Source organism: Macaca mulatta, chromosome 2 (assembly GCF_049350105.2).
Source record: "Macaca mulatta isolate MMU2019108-1 chromosome 2, T2T-MMU8v2.0, whole genome shotgun sequence".
Lineage (NCBI taxonomy): Eukaryota > Metazoa > Chordata > Mammalia > Primates > Cercopithecidae > Macaca > Macaca mulatta.
This window is the reverse complement of record NC_133407.1, coordinates 186,755,845-186,766,553: the sequence shown is the minus strand read 5'-3', so window position 1 is coordinate 186,766,553 and position 10,709 is coordinate 186,755,845. Positions and strand designations below refer to the sequence as shown.

The 10,709-nt window shown below is 36.8% G+C and overlaps 1 non-coding gene and 1 pseudogene across 1 annotated transcript; one reads left to right on the top strand and one right to left on the bottom strand.

Annotated features, from left to right (window-relative positions):
• Positions 1-1,726: 1,726 nt before the first annotated feature.
• Positions 1,727-1,833, bottom strand: LOC114676481 (U6 spliceosomal RNA). Its single transcript, XR_003727553.1, has one exon. It is a non-coding gene; the product is annotated as a U6 spliceosomal RNA (small nuclear RNA).
• Positions 1,834-9,719: 7,886 nt separating this feature from the next.
• LOC696118 (large ribosomal subunit protein eL20 pseudogene) lies at positions 9,720-10,233 on the top strand (annotated as a pseudogene).
• Positions 10,234-10,709: the final 476 nt, after the last annotated feature.

Here is a 10,709-nt window from a genome sequence, read left to right as displayed (position 1 = left end):
CCCATGACACAAGTTTACCTACGAAACAAACCTTCACCTGTAACCCTGAACTTAAAAGTTAAAAGTAAAAATAAAAAACAAAAGCAGCAAGAGTAGCTTTTAAAAAAGAAAAATAGTCAATTAATTTTTCAATGTTTCCATGTTTTGAAATAGTTTTACATAGTGAAATACCTTTCTTTAAAAGTAATCTGGACATTTACACGTTTATAAGTCTTATTTTTAGACTATGTTTTACTATATTTTTATTTTTTCTGAATTATTAATTTATAACTATTGATCACTTCTAAAAAGTCTGGATTGTATATTTTCTTATAAAAGTATTTTTCTTTCGTCTTATTTAATTCAAAATTTGTACAAAGGAGAAACCTTCTAAATTTTAAGTTCTGGTTACTTGTTTTTTTGTTTTAATATTTTCATTGAAGGGTACCTTTTCTCTGCTTCTCTTTCTCAATAACATTTATCAAGAATTTGTCTGTGCTTTATTTTCCCAGATCTTTTTTAAACATTTGCCACCAGGGTAGTATATTTGTTACAATTGATGAGCCTACATTGACACATCATAATCACCCAAAGTTCATAGTTTACATTAGGGTTAATTCTTAATGTTGTATATTTTATGGGTTTGAAACAAGGTATGATGACATGTACCCAAAATTACAGTATGGAGCAGTTTCACTATCCTAAAAATCTTCTGCGCTCTGTCTATTACTCCTCACTCCCTACTAAACTAAGCTTTTTACTGTCAACTACTAAGCTTTTTACTGTCTCCATAGTCTTGGCTTTTCCAGAATGTCATATACCTGGCATTACACAGTATGGAGCCTTCTCAGATTGGCTTCTTTCATCTAGTAATAGACATTTAAGTTTCTCTCGTATCTTTTCATGGCTTGAGAGCTCATATATTTTAACATTTAATAGTATTTCCTTGTCATTGGATGACAATGATGTGCCACAGTGTATCCATTCACCTACTGAAGGACATGTTGGTTGCCTCCAAGTTTTGATGATTTTGTGTAAAGCTGTTACAAACTTCCACATTTTTGTATGGACATACATTTTCAACTACTTTGGGTAAACAGCTAGGGGCAAAATTTCTAGATCATATGCTAGGAGTATGTTTAATTTCATAAGAAATTACCAAATTGTCCTGTAAAGTGGCTGTACCATTTTGTATTTCCATTAGCAATGAGTAAGAGTTTCTGTTGCTGCACATTCTTGTCAATAGTTGGAGTTTTTGGTGCTCTGGATTTTGGACACTCTACACAAGTCTTTTCAAATACATATTTTTAAGGCTTTATTGATTATTTGTTTATATTTATATTTTCTTAACTATTTGAAAATATAATTATAATTCCTTTCAATTGATACTAATTAAAAATAGTTCATATTGCCAAAATTTATGGAAATTTACAATAAAGTTAATAAATAAGCAGATCTTTTTTAAAAATAAAATGCAGTGGTATTTCTCCAATAGCTGGTAAGTAACCATGGCAGGTTTCCAGACACCTATTAGATTTTCCAAGAAAATAAGTTACCATAGCAACTCTAAAAGCATATTATATGGTTTTAGACCATTACTACTCACTGATACTTCTTCAAATATGAATACATGTGTGAATATATCAACTCATAAACACATTGATTCATAATAAATTAGTTTACGGCATTTACAACATTGCTGCATTTTAAAATAAATATCATACAACGATCCAAATACTTTTTTTATTTTTTAATGGAACACTTCACGAATTTTCATGTCATCCTTGCACAGGGGCCATGCTAATCTTCTCTGTATCATTCCAATTTTAGTATATATGCTGCCGAAGTGAGCACTGATCCAAAATACTTTTGATCATTTCAAATGCAGGAACAGGTATCTAGAAAGCTAGCTGTGTGATGGATCTCCAACTCCTAACATTATACAGAAACTCCACTGATCATACTATTTCCATGTCAGATATTGAAAGCAGCTCTGGAAGGTCAAGAAAGAGATGAAATGGGAATCCTTAATAAGTATTTGAGAACACTGGTCCCAATTCCCACCTCTCATTCTTTAATGGAAAAGAAGAGTTGCAACAAGTATAAATGCAGGCAAAGAAGCAAACCCGATAGCTTAATTCTAAGCATCCCTTTCCTTAATAAAGAGGAGTTGAAAAGTGAATGACTTAGAATACTCAGGTCTAGACTTAGTGATTTCAGAATTATCCTGGAAAGCTCTTAGCTGAACGAAGGGCCTTCAGAAGGTTTAAAACTGCATATTGAACTATTGAGACTGTCTCTCAGCCATTTTTATTGTTGGCAACAGTCCCCAACCCCACTCTCACACTGTTGTGGGGGTTGTTAGCCTGAAAATTCCATCATGTCACTCCCACGTTTCAAAATCGTTTATACTTGTCCACTGTCTACATCATGATGTCTATACTGCTTTTACCATGGTGAGGAGTCCAGCTTCTGGTGAAAAAACTTCAGGTAATTTCCAGGTCCAGTCTGGTGATTATAAACCCTTCACCTGGAAGGCTTAGGAGAAAGCTGCCTTCCCCACAGCAGACGTGGAGAACAGTTAGAGCACTGCAGTCTCTGAAGGGAGCAGCAGGCAACGATTCTGGCCCCATCTGGTCAGTCATGCTCTTTGCATCTTTGCATGTCTGGCCCCAGCAGGATACCTCCATTCCTAGGTCATTTCATCTGAGGGCCCCCAGGCTGAGGTCTCTCTCAGGTACCGCTGCCAAAGCCTCCTTAAAGCAGTGGCAGGCTGGGTAGAGGAGGTTGTGGAGACTCTGACTCAATGCTCAGAACATTTCCATGTTTAGGCCTTCTCCCTCATCCTCTCCACTGCTTTAAGGTCCGTAAAACTGCTAGAGATTTTCTTGGGGACTCCCTCAATAGTAAGATGCCTCTCATATCTGCTCTGACCTGTGCTCCGTTTTATAGGGCAAAATGCAACAGAAGGTTCATGCTTTCTCTGATTTTATCCTTTTGCTTATACCATCATAAAAGAGTAAAGCCTAACTTCTTGTATATTTTTGGCTTCTTGCTTTAATTGGCTACTCAGACACCTCACAGCTCACCTTTCTCACTCCCAGTTTATCTGAACTCTTGTCATATGACACTCAGGCCCTGTTAGAGTTTGCAGAAATGTGTCTTCAGGACCTCTTCTCACCATAGCTTTCTGAGCAACCTTGTACTTGCATCAGTCTCGACACTCCTCCTTTTATTTACTCAGTGATTTCAAGCAATTCTTTTCCTAGAACGCTCCCTTCCTCCTTGACAATGAATAATAGAAAAAGCAATCACTAAAGAACAACATAGACATGACTTTCTCTCAAAGATCTTCTCATCTTATGCAGGGGCATCCCCATGTTCCCCAAATCTTTTAAGTGCTTTACCACAGTTTTGTACATACAAAATTACATTGCAAATTATATGTCCACATTTTTTTTCTTTTTGACACTAATCGAGCATGTGGAAATCCAGAACTGTATGTCATTTTTATCTACATCCCTGGTCCCTAACCTAGGGCTTAGCTCACCGACGATGCTTAATAAAAAGCCTAGATCCCTAAAGAAGATTCTTAGATTTCAGCATAAAAGTGAATTAAATGTTTTGTTTAATAATAAAATAAAAGCATTATATAAAGAAGGAACACTTGATTTTGACCATTTAAAACATTTGTGTGAAACATATCTGAAATTGAATTTAGTTTTGCTCAAAATTGTTACGTAAAATTATAATTTTAACATTCTTATGAATGTATATAATAGCTACACAATGAAAAATTCTTCCTCGATACCCTAAAGAATGTCTATAACGTATATGACATCCAATGGTAAACGAGTAAATGTTTGAGTTTTACACATTGTTATGAATATTGCTAAAATAAAGCATGCTATTCATAAGACTTGATCACCGCCTAAAACAATAATGCTTTTATTGTTATGTGCATAGAATAATTAACATTGTCACTTTTTTCTTAAAAATAAATTTTAGTTTTATGTAAAGCCAAGAATTACGTAAATAGAAATGTAATCAGCTCTACTTTACATTTTATTTTTAAATAGGAGAAATACGGACATTTACCCTTTATTTATTCTGCTGTTTGGTTCCCCTCCGCCCTTCTTTTGTGCTCAATATACACTCGGTCACTTTCTGGAAAGTCACATGTGGTCATAGAAAGTGATATTTTTATGTAAAAATGCTTGTTATTGCAATGGCTTTTTAAGGCAGCCTGATAACAAATTTCCTGTCACAATCTGAAATATATTCTCTTTCACATTTGCCACTGCCTGTGACTTCAACATTTATTCTTCACTTAGCTAATTGTTACTCATCATTCAATGTGAAGCAAGAATGTTGTTTAAAAAACAAAAACAAAACACTGTTTCGAAAAGTTTCAAGTTTAGGCATTTAAATCAATGTCTGAAAATATTTGCTACAACCATAATAATCAGGATACAAGAAAGAAGGACCTCAGCACCCAAGCCACCCCAAGGCCTCACCAAATATTACCACCTCCCAGGTCCCAGACCCCGAACTAAGTGTTAAGGATCCAGTGGTGAACAGAAGCAACATGGGATCCGCAGGTTGAGAGAAAAGACTCAGCTGGTGGGATGGGAGATAAAAAGGGAAAGAAATAAGATGGAGGGAAGGAAATGTTCAAAGTTGTGTAGCTGTGAGAAAGTATGGTATATATGGAAAACAGAAAGTTCTGGGTTTTGTGTGTGCGTTTCAGTTTGTTTCATGTTGGCTTCTTTTCTGGCAGTGGGGGACTCAGAATAGGGTGGAAACACTAGGTGCTGGGTGAAAAAAAATTACTAGCGTATCATTCACTAGACTGTCCTTAAAGAGGTTTCTGTAGACTGAAGGGAATAACTTTTATTACAGGTAGAGTCTAAGATTTGGATTCCCTATACAAATTCAGTAAGCAAGGTTAAAGAGGGAAGGGTTCAGCAGGCAATATTGGACAGTTAGGGTGTTAGAGAAGCACATTTCATAGTTCCTATGTGTTCCCCTGGTCCATATCAACTTCAGCAGCAGTATGATATTCAACAATTACAAGAAAGTGTTAAAAAATACTTTAAATAATAAAATTAAATGATTAATCTGATTTTTTGCCTGAATGGGTAAAACTGGCATTTTCAAATTGATTTGAAATATTTTGTCTTAGAGTACGTCAGCTCAGTTCAGTGTTTTGTCCATCTAATGATTCATGGTTCATTCTTTTTTTTTTTTTTTTTTTTTTTTTTGAGACAAAGTCTCACTCTTGTCCCTCAGGCTGGAGTGCAATGGTGTGATCTCAGCTCACTGCAACCTCTGCCTCCTGGGTTCAAGCGATTCTCCTGCCTCAGCTTCTGGAGTAGCTGGGATTACAGCTGGGATTACAAGCGCCAGCCACCACACCCGGCTAAATTTTGTATTTTTAGTAGAGACAGGGTTTCACCATGTTGGCCAGGCTGGTCTCGAACTCCTTCCTCAGGTGATCCACACACCTCGGCCTCCCAAAGTGCTGGGATTACAGGCGTGAGCCACCATTCCCAGCCAATGGTTCATTCTTTAGATCACTCAATAAATAAATATTTATTGAGTTATTTCTATATGACTATTTTTGTTTTCCATGTCTAGTCTCCAGCCACCATAAGAAAAAAACATATTATGTATAAGAAATGAGAAATAAAAATAAAATCCTAAGCTGCCAACCAAAATAATGGACCCCCTGTTAGACAAACCTTGTAAACTGAGTTCCTGGCCATGACCAGATGGGACGCTGGACATGCCTCTTTATACCTCCTCCCCTGCTAACCACCATTAGACTTAATTTTTTCCTAAAGGGTTAGACAGAAACTAACCCTTTGGAAAGACTTCCTCCACCACTGATTTGAACCATCTTTGTGACTGCTCCTCCCTTTGGTGATTGTGATAAAACAACCAACCAGCATTCCTTCCTGTTAACAGACCACCAAGCATGGAGTGGTTCTGGCCAATATATGGAGGATGTGCAGTGAGGCTTTTCATGTCCTCAGCTTCAAGATGTCAAGGGGCAGAAAACTCCACTCCTGAATCATGCTAACACTGCCACTTTTTGAACAAGGACCCTTGGGAAAGCATGAAGATCATCTGCAAATGCACATGTTTCACCTCTCACAAATATATGTAACTCTTCTTATAGCTTATTAAATATATATACGTGTGTGTGTGTGTGTGTATGTGTATATATTCACCTTCTGTGTTCAGCATAAATTCCTATATTATTCTTCCCACCCTAGAAGTGCCTGTTTATGGCTTCTGGACTGATGGCCACCCTGCAGGCTGCAACCCTTTTTGGGAAATAAAGCTCTCCTTTCCCAATTTATGGACCTCATTATTCTTCAGTTGACAGGAAGTAAGATACGTAAGAAGTATATAGTGTACCAGACATTGATGTTTTCTAAGAATAAAAAGTGAAACAGGAAGAGAGATGGAAACTCTATTCAGGTAGAGATGGCCAGAGAAGGCATCGCTGAAGGGATATTTTAAAACTTGAAGGAAAAGAGGGAATTGAGATATATGGATATTGGGGAGAAGCACATCCCAGGCAGTTCAAAGGGCAAAGAGCAAATGTCCTACAGTGTGATCATGTTTGGCATGTATGAAAGAACAGTAAGGAGGTCAACCAGGAGGAGGACAGCAGAAGAGGAACACGGTAGAGAGGAGGGGGCCACTTTTACCCTAAGTGACATGCAAACTCACTGTGGAGTTTTGAGCAGGAATGACAACATCTTCCTTGACAGGATTAGTTTAGAAATGGTTTGCATATCGTCTAAAAGCAAACTGGGAGGAAGTAGGAAGAAGAAGTAGGAGGTTGTTACAATATGAATACAGGCAAAAAAATGATAGTAGTTTAGACTAAGGTTAAAGATGTGAAAATAATAAGAAAGGATTACAGTTTATTATTATAGGTAGCCAACACGAATAATAAAGTCCAAAAATCCACTTGTGCCAACACTGACACAATTCAAGAAATAACCATGAGTTCCATGTCACATTTCATGAATACATACTCTACAATATTTACCCCCTCATTCAGAAATTATATATGAGTTAGGCTGCAGTTGGTGAAATGATAAAAGTTCTTCTCCTTTGTTTGTTTCACTAACAAATACGAATGGAAAGTTGACTTATGAAAAGATTTGTTTGAGTTCCAAAGTTATAAGCAAGGAATTTACCCCAGGATCATAGAAATATCTTTGTCTGGCCAGGCGTGGTGGCTCATGCCTGTAATCCCAGCACTTTGGGAGGCCGAGGAGGGTGGATCACGAGGTTAGGAGATCGAGACCATCCTGGCTAACACGGTGAAACCCCGTCTCTACTAACAATATAAAAAATTAGCCGGGCATGGTGCCGGACGCCTGTAGTCCCAGCTACTCGGGAGGCTGAGGCAGGAGAATGGTGTGAACCCGGGAGGCGGAGCTTGCAGTGAGCTGAGACGGCGCCACTGCACTCCAGCCTGGGAGACAGAGCGAGACTCCGTCTCAAAAAAAAAAAAAAGAAAAAAAGAAAAAAACATCTTTGTCTTAGGTCACAGGCTGTGCAGTGCAGGGACTCTAGGCTCCATCACTCATTAGCCGTATGACTTTAGGAAAGTTACATAACATGTTCTTTAAGATGGGACGTAACTATGACCCACAGCATAGGACGAGTGGTGTTTATTTTAAAGTTACTATTATAGCAATGTCTAGCTTATGGAAACAGCTTTTAATATTCAAATGTTAGAAATTTATCTTTCCTGAAGCTAAAGAGGAAAGGACTCTCCCCATTGTTTAATGCATTATTTTCTTCCAGAATTCAACCTATATTAGACCTCAGGATGACAGTGCTATCATTAATGCAGAAGTTGATGTAGCAAAGGAGGAATACAGGATTAGAAGTCAAATATTGCTTGAACTCAAAAACCTCATTAGACCAAACTATAACACAGAATTCATAAAATTTCCAAAGTATATGAAAATGAGAGTAATTAATAAATAAATGCATTTTAGACTAGTATGTGACACCTAATAGATACTCCATAAGTACTTGTACAGTGAATTCGTTTTCAATTTATGTATTTTATTTTTTACATACCTACCACAGACCATTAGATATTGACTTAAACTCATTCTGCTCTCTTAGATTCTCAAATGATCTACTATAGCTTTTCTTCTCTTAAAAGTTGTAACTATGGAAAATGATTTTATCAAGTTTTAAAAAAACTGCTAATTTAATACAGTCTCACCAAGTATGACTGACATCATACTTCTATTGGGTTTCAAAATGAAATATTCTTAATGTGTTTATTGATTTTGAATGAAAAATTAGGTTTTAATATTAGAGAAGTTGAAAATAAAATCTGTTATTAGCTGTCAAACACATTTGGTTCATGCTGACTTATCGTTGACTGTGTATTGACAATTGTTTAGGACTAAAATGGGAAAATATCTGTTTAAATTCCGTGTAGTTTGTATTTTTATCTTAACTGTCATGTATTTTTTTCCATTTCTTAGCAATAAAGCAACATGTTGGTTCATTACTTAGAAGATAGAATGTAAATTGGAAAACTATTTGGTACTTGCATGTGTGTACACACACACACATTTAAAATAAAATTATTTGATACTTGTACATGTATATATAAAACATTTTTCATATATATCTATCCCTTCCAGTTTGCTAATAGCAATATTAGCTATATGCTAATAGCTCCTTTTAAGGGGGAAATGTATTATTTTAATTAATCATTTTAATTATTGATTAAAATAATATATTTTAATAATTAAATAATTAAAATATTTAAATATTTAAATAATGTAATGTTTTAATTATTTTTCTAGAATCCTAGCCTTCTACTTTTTTGAGAAAAACTTGCTCAGTTATATGTTAGTTGTATGAATGAATAGTAAGCATATCGTGGGGAGCGATATTTTTTTAAGACTTTCATAATAATGTCACTTAGGTAATATTGGTAAACTTAAATGAGATTATATAAATAAGATGCCTTATAAACTGCAAAATCTATATGTTCACTTATTTTGAATACGAATTTCTTATGCAGTAGTCATTTGGTTTTCAAATGAAAATTAACTAGAATAGAAAAATTACTTTTTCACTTTACGAGTAGAATTGTGTATTACATGTTTATGTTAGCTGTCTAAATATGGCTGGCCGGGCACGGTGGCTCACGCCTATAATCCCAGCACTTCAGGAGGCGGAGGCAGGCAGATCACTTGAGATCAGGAGTTGGAGACAAGCCTGGTCAACACGGTGAAACCCCCTCTCTACTGAAAATACAAAAATTAGGGGGCCATGGTGGCGCATGCCTATAGTCCCAGCTACCCGGTAGGCCCAGGCACAAGAATCTCCTGAACCTGGCAGGCAGAGGTTGCAAAGAACGGAGATTGCGCCACTGCACTCCAGCCTGGGCGACAGTGCGAGACTCTGTCTCAAAATAATAATAATAATAATAATAAATAATAATAAAATAAATAAAATATGGCTAAGACACTGATTAGAATAAATTTATAACTAGAAAATTGTAAGAAAATCAGATCTTATTGTTCTCTTGAATTTTTTTTTAGAAATTACTCAGTTTTTGGGTTTTTCTTTTTATTCAAAAGAGGAGACTCTCGACATTTAACAGAATAGATTTAACATCTGTGTAAAAACACATTTTTCCCTTTTGCGGGCGGCGGGGAGCGCGGAGAGAAGCCATGAAGGCCTCGGGCACACTACGAGAGTACGAGGTGGTGGGTCGCTGCCTGCCTGCCCCCAAATGCCACACACCGACCCTCTACCGCATGCGAATCTTTGCGCTTAATCATATCGTTGCCAAGTCCCCCTTCTGGTACTTCGTATCTCAGTTAAAGAAGATGAAGAAGTCTTCAGGGGAGATTGTCTACTGTGGGCAGGTGATTGAGAAGTCCTTCCTGAGGGTGAAGAACTTCGGCATCTGGCTGTGCTATGACTCCCGGAGCGGCACCCACAACATGTACCGGGAATACCGGGACCTGACCACCGCGGGCGCTGTCACCCAGTGCTACCGAGACAAGGCGCCCGGGCCCACTCTATCCAAACATGAAGACGGAGGAGATCGCAGCCAGCAAGTGCCGCCGGCCGGCGGTCAAGCAGTTCCAAGACTCCAAGATCAAGTTCCTGCGGCCCCACCGGGTCCTGCGCCGTCAGCACAAGCCACGCTTCACCGCCAAGAGGCCCAGCATCTTCTAGATTAAGGGCCCTCGCCCGGGTTTGCCCCAAATAGACTCATGAAAAAAAAATATATATATATAATATATATATAATATATTATATGTATTTTATATATATTTTATATATAAAAGATATATATACACACACATTCCCCCCCTAAGTTCTTAATCTGACTTTAAATAATTTATTCTGGTGATTGTACTTCAGTATTATAGGTATCACAGTTAAAGATAAAAAGTTGGCAGAAGTTTAGAGAAAAAAAATCTAATTTATACCTAATGCACTTGTTTTACATATTATCATTTAAGATAAATTTTTATTTTAAATTTATTTATTCTACCTTAGTCATTATTTGTCAAAAATATTACAGGATATTTCAATTTCCACAAATAGGTTGAAATTTGCATACTTATATTTATAATCGGATATTCCAGCTCTATTTATATTTTTATGTATTTTCACTTGCACTGAGAGCATAAAAGTATATCTAAGTT